The sequence below is a fragment of the Mesoplodon mirus genome, assembly GCF_964341445.2.
Source record: "Mesoplodon mirus genome assembly, chromosome: 3".
Classification (NCBI taxonomy): domain Eukaryota; kingdom Metazoa; phylum Chordata; class Mammalia; order Artiodactyla; family Ziphiidae; genus Mesoplodon; species Mesoplodon mirus.
In genome coordinates, this window is record NC_138978.1 from 183,738,958 (window position 1) to 183,751,282 (window position 12,325).

Consider the following 12,325-nt stretch of genomic DNA (forward strand, 5'->3'; position numbering starts at 1 on the left):
ATTGGTATAATTTCTCTCTTAAATATTTGATAGAACTCACCAGTGAACCCAAGTGGACCTTGTGTTTTCTCTTTTGGAAGGTTATTTATTATTGATTCTATTTCTTTAAGGGATAGAGTTCTATTCAGATTATCTGTTTATTCTTGTGTTAGTTTTGGCAAATTGTGTCATTTGAGGAATTGGTCTATTTCATCTAGGTTATCAAATGTGCAGGCACAGAGTTATTTATAATATTTTGTGATTCTTTTCAAATTGTAGAAATTATAGTATGTACTGCTGCCTTATTGCATTTTTAATTTGCATTTTTAATTGAAGTATAATTGACTTATAATATTGCATTAGTTTCAGGTGTACAACACAGTGATTTGATATTTTAATACATTATGAAATGATCACTACTGTAAGTCTAGTTACCATCTGTCACCCTACAAAGTTATTACAGTATTATTGACTATATTCCCTATGCTGTATATATTCCCCATGACATTTATTTTATAACTGGAAGTTTGTACCTCTTAATCCCCTTCATCTGTTTCACTATCCCCCACTCTCTCCTCCTCTGGCAATCACTAGTTTGTTCTCTGTATCTATGTGTCTCTTTCTGTTTCGTTTATTCATTTTGTTTTTTAGATTTCACATATAAGTGTTGTCTTTTTGATGATAGCAATTCTGACAGGTATGAGGTGATATCTCATTGTGGTTTTGATTTGCATTTCTCTGATGATTCAGTGATTAATCATCTGAAAGATGATTAGTGATGTTGAGCAACTTTTCATGTACCTGTTGGCCATCTGTATATCTTCTTGGGAAAAAATGTCTATTCAGCTCCTTTGCCCATTTTTAATCAGATTGTTTTTTGCTATTGAGTTGTGTGAGTTCTTCATATATCTTGTATATAAACTCCTTATCTGATATATGACTTGCAAATATTTTCTCCCGTTATCTTTTCATTTTGTTGATGGTTTTCTTTGCTGTGCAGAAACTTTTTTGTTGTAGTTCACCTGTTTATTTTTGCTTTTGTTGCCTTTGCTTTCGGAGGCAGATCCATAACTCACCATCATACTGATGGAAAGAAGTTTACTACCTATGTTTTCTTCTAGAAGTTTTAAGACTTCTGGTCTTACATTCAAGTCATTAGTCCATTTGAGTTAATTTTTGTGTACGATGTAAGATAGTAGTCTAGTTTCATTCTTTTGCATATGGTTGTCCAGTGGTCTCAACACAATTTATTGAAGAGATTATCCTTTCTTCATTGTATATTCTTGCCTTTTTTTTCATAAATTAATTGTTGAGCTTGGTTTGCAATTTTGGGGAGGATTTTGCATCTATGTTCATCAGTGATATTGACCTCTAATTTTCTTTCTTTGTGCTGTGTTTGTCTGGTTTTGGTATCAGGATAATACTGGCTTCATAAAATGAATTTGAAAGCATTCCTTCTTCAATTATTTGGACGAGTTTGAGAAGGATAGGTATTAAATCTTCTTTGAATGGTTGGTAGAATTCATCAGTGAAGCTGTCTGCTCTTGGACTTTTGTTTAAGGGGACATTTTTTGTTCCTGATTCACTCTCCTAACTAGTGTTCAGTCTATTCAGATTGTGTATTTCTTCATGGTTCAGTCTTGGAAGATTGTACATTTCTAGGAATTTATTCATTTCTTCTAGGTTTTCCAATTAGCTGTCATTTTCATAGTAGTCTCTTATGATCTTTAGTATTTCTGTAGTATCAGCTATAACTTCTCTTTAATTTCTGATTTTATTTTTTGAGCTCTCTTTTTTCTTACATATATATATATATATATATATGTTTATTTTAAGTTGATAGCAATTTAAGTTTGAAAACATTCTAAAACTCTACATTTTTCCTCACCTCCAACATTTTGTCTTCAGTGTGACATTTTGTACCATTATTGTGTCTGTATCTCTTTGTAATTGTTATAGTTATTTTTACTATTTTTGTCTCTTAACCTTCATATTAGCTTTATAATTGATTAGTCCACTACCTTTACTATATAGTTACCTTTACCAGTGAGATTTTTATTTTCTTATGTTTTCTTGCTACTAATTAGTGCCCGTTTTCAGCTTAACGAAGTCCTTTTAACACTTCTTGTAAGGCTGGTTTAGTGGTGGTGAACTCCTTTAATTTTTACTTGTCTGGAAAACTTTTAATCTCTCCTTCAATTCTGAGTCATAGCCTTTGAAGTTTCTTGCTTTCAGCACTTTGAATATATCATGTCACTCTCTTCTGTCCTGCAAAGCTTCTGCAGAAAAATCTGTTCATGATCTTATGGGGGTTCCCTTGTACATAACAAGTTATTTTTCTCTTGCTGCTTTTAAGATTCTCTATTTTAAACTTCTGATATTTTGATTATAATGTGTCTTGCTGTGGATCTCTTTGGGTTCATCTTATTTGAACTTTCTGGGCCGCCCGGATATGGATGTCTTTTCCTTGCAGGAAGCCTAGGGAAATTTTCAGCTCTTATCTCTTCAAATAAGTTTTCTGCCTCATTTTCTGTCTCTTCTCCTTCTAGGACCCCTATAATGTGAAAGTTGTTCCACTTGATGTTGTCCCATAGGTCTCTTAAGTTATCTTCACTTTTTAAAATTTTTTTCTTTTTGCTGCTTTATGTTAGTTCCATTGCCCTGCCTTCTAGGTCACTGATTCTTTTTCTGTTTCATCTAGTCTGTTGTTGAATTTGTCTAGTATTTTTCAATTCAGTTATTGTGTTCTTTAGTCCTGTGACTTCCGTTTGGTATTTTCTTATCTTTTCTATCCCTTTGTTGAAGTTCTCTCTGTGTTCATTCACTCTTTCCCTGAGATTGGTTAGCATCTTTATGACCATTACTTTGAACTCTCTATCAAGTAGATAACTCATCTCCATTTCATTAAGGTTTTTCCCCCCTCCTTAGGTTTTATCTTGTTCTTTTGTTTTTCATTGCATATATTCATTGTTTATGAAACATGTAATGGCTCAAGATGCTCTTTCAAAAAATTTACTTTGGCTTCTGGACAACAGTTAATGGAAGTGCCAATCACCTTAGCCTATTGTGTGATTAAGTTGAAGATAGGTTTCCATCTTTGTGATAATGTTATAGACTAAATGTGCCTCCCACCCCCTTCAATTCATATGCTGAAGCCCTATCCCCCCTCCCAAATGTGACTGTATTTAGAGAAAAACCTTTAAGGAGGTAATTAAGTTTAAATGAGGTCTTAAAGATGGGGCCCTAAACCAATAGGACTGGTGTTCTTATAAGAAGAGGAAGAGATCAGGAAGTGCATGCATAGAGGAAAGGCCATGTAAGGATACAGCAAGAAAGCAGTCATCTGCAAGCCAGGAAAGGATGTCTTACCAGAAACCAACCATGCTGGCACTTTGATCTTGAACTTCCTGCCTCCAGTACTGTGAGAAGTTAAATTTCTGTTCTTGAAGCCACCCAATCTGTGGAATTCTCTTATGGCTACCTGAGCAAACTAATACAGATGATAATGTATTTTTTGCCTACTCTTGCACTAGGATAGCACTCCCAAGTTCCATCTGAAAATATGTTTACCAAGAGTCCTCATCCTTGGAAGACCTTGGATGTTGTTTTCTCACATAATATGGAGACTATCAAAAGCTCTGCTTAGTGTCTCAGCTTTTAGACTGCTTTTCACAAATCACAAATGCCTCAAGAAAAAAAGGTCTTGAATGTTGGGTTCATTTCTTTTCACTCTTAATTCTCTTGGACTTGATCATTCTCAAGTCCTGGCTTCCTACATAGCCCTGAACTCCAATTTATATCTTTTTAGACGCAGGAGACTGTATAAGGTCAACTTCACCTCTCAGTCTTTTAGCTGCCGTTTTATGCTTGGATTCTTGGTTTCTTGGTCCTGCGGTGTTTAAAAAATCAGAACTGCTCAAATAGGAGAAAGACAAATATTACATGAAATCATTTATATGTGGGATCTAAGAAAATACAACAAACTAGTGAATATAACAAAAAAAGAGACAGATTCACAGATCTAGAAAACAAACTAATGGTTACAAACAGGGAGAGGGAAGAGGGGAGGGGCAATATAGGGGCAGAGGATTAAGAGGTACAAACTACTATATATGAAATAAATACACTACAAAGATATATTGTAGAGCACAGGGAATATAGGCAATATTTTATAATAACTATAAATGGAGTATAATCTTTAAAAGTTGTGAATTGCTAGGCTGTACACCTGTAACTTATGTAATATTGTATATCAACCATACTTCAATAAAAAAATTGTTAACTCCCTTCTTTAAGTTCAATTCAAATCAAACTATTTTAATCTTCTTTTGCTATTTGTCCAGTTAAGATTTTTAAAAATTTCCTTTTGCATACGTCTTGATCATTTCTGTTTCTATGCTTTTGCTTATGTAATTTTCTTTGCCTGATAACCCTCTTGTTCATATTTTCAATTCAGTCAATTCAAGATCCTTATTACTATTAGGTCTTAACATTTGTCCCCTTCAAGAAAGTTTTCTTAACTATTCCCATCTCACTTTAATCCTATTTGCTTACCTTTTAGGCATGCAACAAACTTAAAAAAAATTCTCATACTAAATAACTTTGTTTTGCTTTTAATTACTCTTCAAATTCTTCATGTCAACTGGACTTAACTCTTTAAGGGAAGTAATTTCATCTTCCATTTACTAAAATATTTCTCTGGTCACATTATATTTAATACAGTAACGCTCAAAGATGAAAGATTCTGTATTGAATCCTTGTTGAGCAAAGAATGAGTAAACTATCCAGGTTTCAAAAATCACAAAATGATCTTGTTGTACATATTCCTTTCTCCTAGTCAGTGATGTTATTAATTTACAATATTAAGTATGAATGAAGGACTACTTTTTAAAAACTATTTTTTATGTTTCATTCAATTGGATTATTTTCACATGAAAAGAGGTATGAAAACTAATTTCTATTAGGTTGTTTGGAATTAAGCATGAATGCCTTGAAAATACACTAAATAGTACAGACTAATTTCCAGCTGGAAAACACGTTGACTATGGAACACTTCAAGCCTACTAAATAATCATTATTAGGTATCCTCATAGGAGCTTGGGCTTTACTTGCAATTCGTATGGTCTTACAATTCCCCCTACAATGCAGCAAAGTAACTGTTCAGCTTAGTGTTAAACACACACACAGTGTATGCTTCCTCTCTATTTGAATCAGCGATTTATCCCTACCAGTATGTGCAATTTTGTCAGTTCCTAAAATCAGGATTCTTTAATGTACTGACGTCACTTTGTGGCAAGGATTGTTTAATGCCACAGTGTGCAAATGAACTGCATCCCACATCACGAATAAGAAGCTGAGAACTATACATTGAACTCAATGTACCGATAAGTGGCTGTATCTGTTTGCACCAGCCGCAAGGTCATTTCCTCATTAAGGAGTTGAAGTATTTACAAGTGGAAGAGTGCTTAGCACTATCCTACTGTGCTCTGTGAGGGAGCCTGCTGGGGACACTGAACCCTAAAAGGAGCAAGCAAATTACAAACCACAGATCAAGTTGGGATTTCACTCCATTCTCACAGGAAAAAGTTTGAGATTATAAAATGGGAGAACAAGTGTTTCGGCATTGTGGGCTCTTTCACATCAAAAATCAGTCACGTTCTCAGGCCAAATTAATGTCATTGCTCTCATTTAGAGTCTTTCATTCAGAGCGTTAAGTGAGGGAAGAGTTCATTTACTACAGAAGAGCTAGAAAGCTCATTGTTGAAGATGTAACACAAAGATGTGATGAGTTGTAGTTTTAGATGAACTTAAAGACAGGAGCTAACAGAGTTTAGCTCATGGAATACAGACCAACCTAAGCAACATTCTCCTGTGCTGTGCATTCATTTACTCACTCACTCATTTTACAATACAATTTTATTCTGATTCTTTATGTAGTGGTTTATTATAAACTGGAACTTGGACCAAGTGACTTCTATTGATCCAGCAGTGCTACTGCTTTTCAGGCATCACTATGATCTTACACAAGTTCTACAAAAAATTTTGTGATTTATTTTTTACTGTGCTTTCACTTTGTTCCTAAAAGGTTTTGAGCCACTTTACACCAGAAAAGAAAATAAAATGGAAGAGAAAATCGGGGCGAAATTAAAAGAAGAGCTGGAGGGAAAAAACAAAATGAGACTGAAGACAAGATTAGCACATAAAATGAACACCATATGGCTGTGAGAGGCTGGCCATGAATGTGAGGGACCAGAGTAAAAAGGGAATACAATTGGTAACAAAATTCACAATTTCTCTAAGATAAGAATGCAATATTGACTTCACAGCCACAAAAATGTATTACCACAAATAAGGATAACTACTAAAAAATTTACGGATAAAAAAGATTACTTCCCAGAAGAAACACTTTACCCAAGTAATGATCATAACTTGATCTCAGGATCAGCCAACTTAGTGTATATCTAAACTTATATCCAAAATCATCTATATCTTAACTACAAAATAATGGGACTAGTTAGAAAATAACACTCCATAATGTGTGCATTCAAATGAGTGATGGTGTCTTTATAGGCACTTTCTTAGGAAGCTATCTATTATTTTATAGCTTCTATTTCTTGAAACATTTTTGGAACTTTCTTAACAACATTTATCCAACAGGTATTTTATTCGGTGCTTGGTGTTCTGCCTGATGTTGGATAGAGGACATTTATCAAGAGAGACAGTATTTGCCCTCAAAGAAATTAGAGACCAGCAGGAAAGAAAGGCATTAACTGATTAACTACATGAAAGCTGATGAGTATTTTGATTTCAGAAGTACTGGAGGGTCCAGTTCTGAATACTCTCAAGGTATATGCCTTTAAACATCCACAGTGCTCTTGATGTTTTAATGGTCAATATTCATACAGAATTAGCTCATATTGGGCATATAGGAAAGAAATTGTATATAAGTTGATGTAGTTAAGTAGTTTTCAAGAAGCAACAGACTGCTTTCCCCATTATATTCTCTACTAAGAGTCCATATTTCATTCTTCTTTCTCCTCAATGCAAAGGCATTTTTGGCTCATCTGGATACCCTCTATAGTTATCAGGAACTTATGTGTGTGCCAGGGTGGGGGGAGGAGCAGGGAGTGTGGTGGTGAAAAACAAATACATTACACGGATTGGCTACAGAGCACCTGAGGCATGCACGAGTTTGGGTAACAGTGAGAAAGATAAAACTGGCATTCTGAATCATGAAATACTTTGCAGTTCTCAAGAATATGTCAGGAGCAGGAATTATTTTTCTTGGGTGTAGTGATATAACATGAGAGAGAGAGAAAGGGAGGAGAGAGAAGAAGGTAGGTGACAACATGTGAACCTTGCAGACTGGGGCAGGCCAATTCACAATTTTCTGTCACTCACAGTTTTGTTTCTGAATTTCCAGGACAGGTAACTTTGGAGCACTAAGACTATGCAATAGCTCAAAGTCTAATGCTAAAAGTTATTTTAAAAGAATGAATTCCCAAAATATTGTGAGTCCTAGCAACAGCATTATAATAAGATTCCAGTCTCCTAAGATTATTATTAGAAAAGAACAGGAATTATTGATTCCCTTACTATAAAGTAATACATCCTATAAAAGAAGAAAAAAATAATCAGGGAAGAGCAAAACTAGGCTTAGTAGAGTTAGAATCCGTTATAACAAGAGGCCAAGCTATATACTCCCCACTCAGCAAAAACATCATCTTGGGTTTTTGTTTTTGTTTTTCATCAGTTGTTTCTAGAGTAAATGAAGTTTGAGAGTTGATTTGTCCATTTTGTCATCTGGTATAGAGGCAACGCATCACGTTTCAAAGGACCCTGATCTGCTCTAAATCTAGCTACTTCCACTTTACAAGCCTTAAATTTAGCCTTACGTTTTACAAGATAAAGTAATTCATAACTTTCTTCTGTTATTTTGTATAACACCCAATAATATTTTCCCATTCTATTTCTATTCTCCTATCCCCAAATGGCAGCAAATTCCTCCTTGCAATAAATGTTGCCTTATTTTTTTTAAAAAAAGCCTTTATTACTTATTTGAATTTTCTACAAACCTATACTTATTATAATTCCCAACATATTCACCAAATTGAATGAATGTTATTGAATGAATGCTCTAAATAAATGTTAACTGTTTTTAAAAAAATAGCATTAAAGATGTTTATAAAAATGAATCTTTTCATATAAAGCTTCACAAATCATAACCTCTCACATAATACCTCACTATACCAAAGAGTTTAAAAAAATCTAGCTTGGACTATCATAATGAGAAGGGCAAGGTTACAGACTGAATCACTGACTTGTCATGTAGCTTTGAAGTGGGCAATGTTCAGACTCTTTCTAATTCCAGTAATTGTCTTACAAGTTCATGCTAAGGTCAGAATTAACAAATACTCACCCAGCATCTTCAAAACACCTAATAGATTGTGAATTATTAAAGATTCAAAGGGCTAGGAGGCATACTCTAAATTTCATAATCTAATCAGCCAGACACTTGTTTTTCAATCAGAAACCACTTACTAAGTGAATACAATGAGCTGGATAGACCCTGCAAGCAGATGACCTCTTTGCAGTAGAGACCTGCAAATGTCTTCTCCATCTGAGGGTGTCTATGTTTCTGCTGCCACACTCACCGGGGTCTGTGTCTCTGTGTCTCAAGTTCAACATCCTGAGGGGGTTCGAACTGGTCTGACGAGTCACTATTTCCCTCAGAGCAGAGCTTCCATACCATACAACTTTACCCCATTCATTCTTTTTTTTTTTTTTTTTTTTTTTAAAGAAGATGTTGGGGATAGGAGTATATTAATTAATTTATTTATTTTGGCTGTGTTGGGTCTTCATTTCTGTGTGAGGGCTTTCTCTAGTTGTGGCAAGCGGGGGTCACTCTTCATCATGGTGCATGGGCCTCTCACTCTCGCGGCCTCTCTTGTTGCAGAGCACAGGCTCCAGACGTGCAGGCTCAGTAATTGTGGCTCACAGGTCCAGCCGCTCAGCGGCATGTGGGATCTTCCTGGACCGGGGCACGAACCCGTGTCCCCTGCATTGGCAGGCAGATTCTCAACCACTGCGCCACCAGGGAAGCCCTGCCCCATTCATTCTTCAAACCATTTCTTCATGCTAGCTGCCCTTCACTTGGGCTCCCAACAATGGTGTGACTAGGATGATGGGGTCAGAATATGGCCACTTCAGTGGAACCATCTGTGGCACTTTTGGTCACCAGTGGCCGTGGCTGTGACAGACATTCTCAGAGGTAAAAGACCCACTGTTCATACACACCATATATATATATATATATATATATATATATATATATATATATATATATATATATATTTACACTGTAATTAATTCATGAGTAGTCAGCTGTAAAATATTAGTTTATTGAATAATAATAAGTACGGTTTAAGTGTATTTTCTGTAGGATCCTCATTTGTATTTTCCTTTTAGAACTGTAGAGTTTTTAATGAACCAGGGATGGTTCCAGTTTCTTCTTTGGACAGATGGGGGGAGGGGGAGGAGAGAGAGATAGAGAGAGAAGGGAGGAGGGAGAGAGAACAAGAGAGAGAGAGAGAGAGAAAGAGAGAGAGAGAATAGGAAATACTTCAAATGTTGAAAGACTTGTGGCAAGGTTGTTCAGCAGCCATCAAAGTAGAATCCAGGATTCCAGGCAGTGGGGTCTTCTATTCAACACACTTCACACCATAACCTCATTTTTACATTTTGTCTCGTTTTCTAAAATCAAAACAGTAAAATGAAAGGAGAAAAAGAACCCAATAACATGAGTTCTCAAATTCTCTAAATATTCCTCACTTAGAGTTAAGCTCAGTTAAGAGTCTAGGATGCTACATCCCTGATTTGACTCATTTCTATCCCTGCTGGAATTACCCTTTTCTCTGATCTCTGTCTACACTGCTGCAGGTCCTGGTCAACAACATTGCTGGTGTGTGCCACTAGACACACAGAGTGTTCAGCCCGCCTGCCTCAGTCATAAGGGAACATAGCAGAATGTCTTCCTAGAGGCAAGTGGGTTGTTATATTATCTTTAGTCAAAGGATAAAGATACTAAAGATATTTTGCTTTCTGTTTTGTTTCTTGCCAATTCACTATGACTAAACTGAAAAGGGCTATAAATTCACATAGTGCCAAACTGAATAACAAGGTGTAGTAATTTTTCTTGTTGAATTAAAAATGTAACCCTAACAGGCACATATGTAGCTTCTATGCCTGATTATTACTCTCCCCTCATGTATCTTCCTTTTCCTTACACAGCGGCTGAGACCATATTTCCTCTGGAAATAGACAATGGAATTTCACCCCTTTCCCAATTCAGGTACTAACCAAACTTATTTTTCATTTTTATTTTTTTTCTCGGCTACTTGAGTCATGCCTATGCCAAATTCCTATGAAAAGGGGAAGCAAGTACATTATTTTTCATACATAACAAATAATTCCATTAAAACTAATCATATATGGCCTCAAAACTGAACTTTTTAGCAGAATGATAGCCTGGGCCAAAGCCCATCGCAAAGAAGAATGTGAAAAAAGTGAGAAGCACATAATGCAAGAAAACTCACACTGATGTTGGACTAACCAATGATTTCACCTTATGATGCTAATTTTTCTCCATTCTAATCTTTAAAGAGACTCTTCTGTCTGGAAAGATGAATGGAGCTGAAAAGATGGCAGCGCAAGCTGACGGAATATAGCATCTTCTGATTTAAACAAAGGTGCCTCTGGGAAACTATCAAAGGTTACAAAAGTGAGTAGTTATACAGAAAAATTAAAGAAATTAAAAGGAATCATATTATCCTAGTCAGGGAGTAGATTTTAAAATATGTGTGTGTTTAAAATCTAATTCACTCTGTACAATTTCAGTGGCTGAAGTCTTAGTGCATTAATCAAAATGGGTAGGTGTGGGCTCTGCTTATCCTAAACTCAGACATGCTAAAGGAAAGAAAGATTAATCTGATAAAGGTATCACTATTTCTAATTGGACTGACGGGCAAGTGTAGTGTGGGTGTACGAGGCAATGTCGGGTGAATTATAGCGAAGTGATGAACTACCTTGAAGATGAAGCAATCAAATAGATAGCTCTAAAAATTACCACGGCATCTTTATTAAACACTTTGGTGCAAGTGTGCCTGTCTCAGCCTTCTTTACAAAGAGCAGAAGCACTGTGTTGTATTTGGTGAAATTAAATCTTAATAGGAGAGCATCAGCTAAGCTAACCCTTCACTTACCAAAATTAAACGCTAGATATTCATTTCCTTTCTAAGAGGAGGAGATGACATTTTGATAGTACTTTCAATTCACAAAATAGTTAAACACCCAAGAGAAGAGTTAGCAAACAGTTTTTAAAAATGTCTCTCACATATTTGTATCTGTGCATTGTGCACTCTTTTTAATTAAAAGTAACGTGAAACATTTGTTACTCATCCTTGTCTTTCTTATAATTTAGCAAGTCATTATTTTGTCTTCAGAAGAAAAGATAATTGTCTCTGAATTATTATGATTGAATTGAATAAAGTCAAGAAGTTTTTAGAAAAAACGATAATTGTCTCTGAATTATTAGGATTGAATTGAATAAAGTCAAGATGTTTTTGTAATTGGTAGAGAAGAGCAAGTAGTTCCTATTGTTTAACAATTTGCCTTTGTCTGATTAGATAAAAATTTCAAAAAGTGAGACCATAAAGAAAGATCCCCCCAAAATGTACCCCTAATCTCACTATCAAGAGGTAACTACCAGTAACATTTTTGCCTTATATGAATGTATACATACATATGTAATACATAAATAAGCACATAAAAGTGTGTTTTTTATACATACATACACATTATATATATGTGTGTGTACACTCACACATACACACACACACATATATACATGTTTTTAAATGGAATCAGGCTACATAGTTTCCTTTGAATCCAGCTTTCTTTTCTTAGAAATATATTGGAGGCATTTTTTCAAATTAATAAGTAAAGATGTATGTTAACATTTTTAATGTTTTCATAGTATTGCATTTCATGTGTCTTAGCATTTATTTAACTTAACATATACTAATGAGTATTCAAGTTGTTTTCAACCTTTGGCCATTATGAGCAGGATGTATCTTTGAATTAAAATCTGAAATCATACACAAATATGAAAAATTTTATTTAGACTACTTCATGCTGTGAGTCACAAATACTAGATAAATGCTCCAATGAGTAATGGTACTTATTTTATAAACCTTTGAAACTGTAATTCCACTCAGCATTATATGTATGTTTCTCCATTAACTCAGAGTATTTCATATTTCCCCTCATATATTCCTTTGGAGAAGTT

At 35.0% G+C, this 12,325-nt stretch overlaps 1 protein-coding gene across 1 annotated transcript in view; it reads right to left on the bottom strand.

Moving 5' to 3' along the window:
• Window positions 1-9,359: 9,359 nt before the first annotated feature.
• SPATA17 (spermatogenesis associated 17) overlaps window positions 9,360-12,325 on the bottom strand; it is a 180,153-nt gene continuing 177,187 nt past the window's right edge. Inside the window, exon 11 of the mRNA XM_082616091.1 lies at window positions 9,360-9,732. The gene's annotated coding sequence lies outside the window, so the exon portion shown is untranslated. The remainder of the gene's footprint in view (window positions 9,733-12,325) is intronic.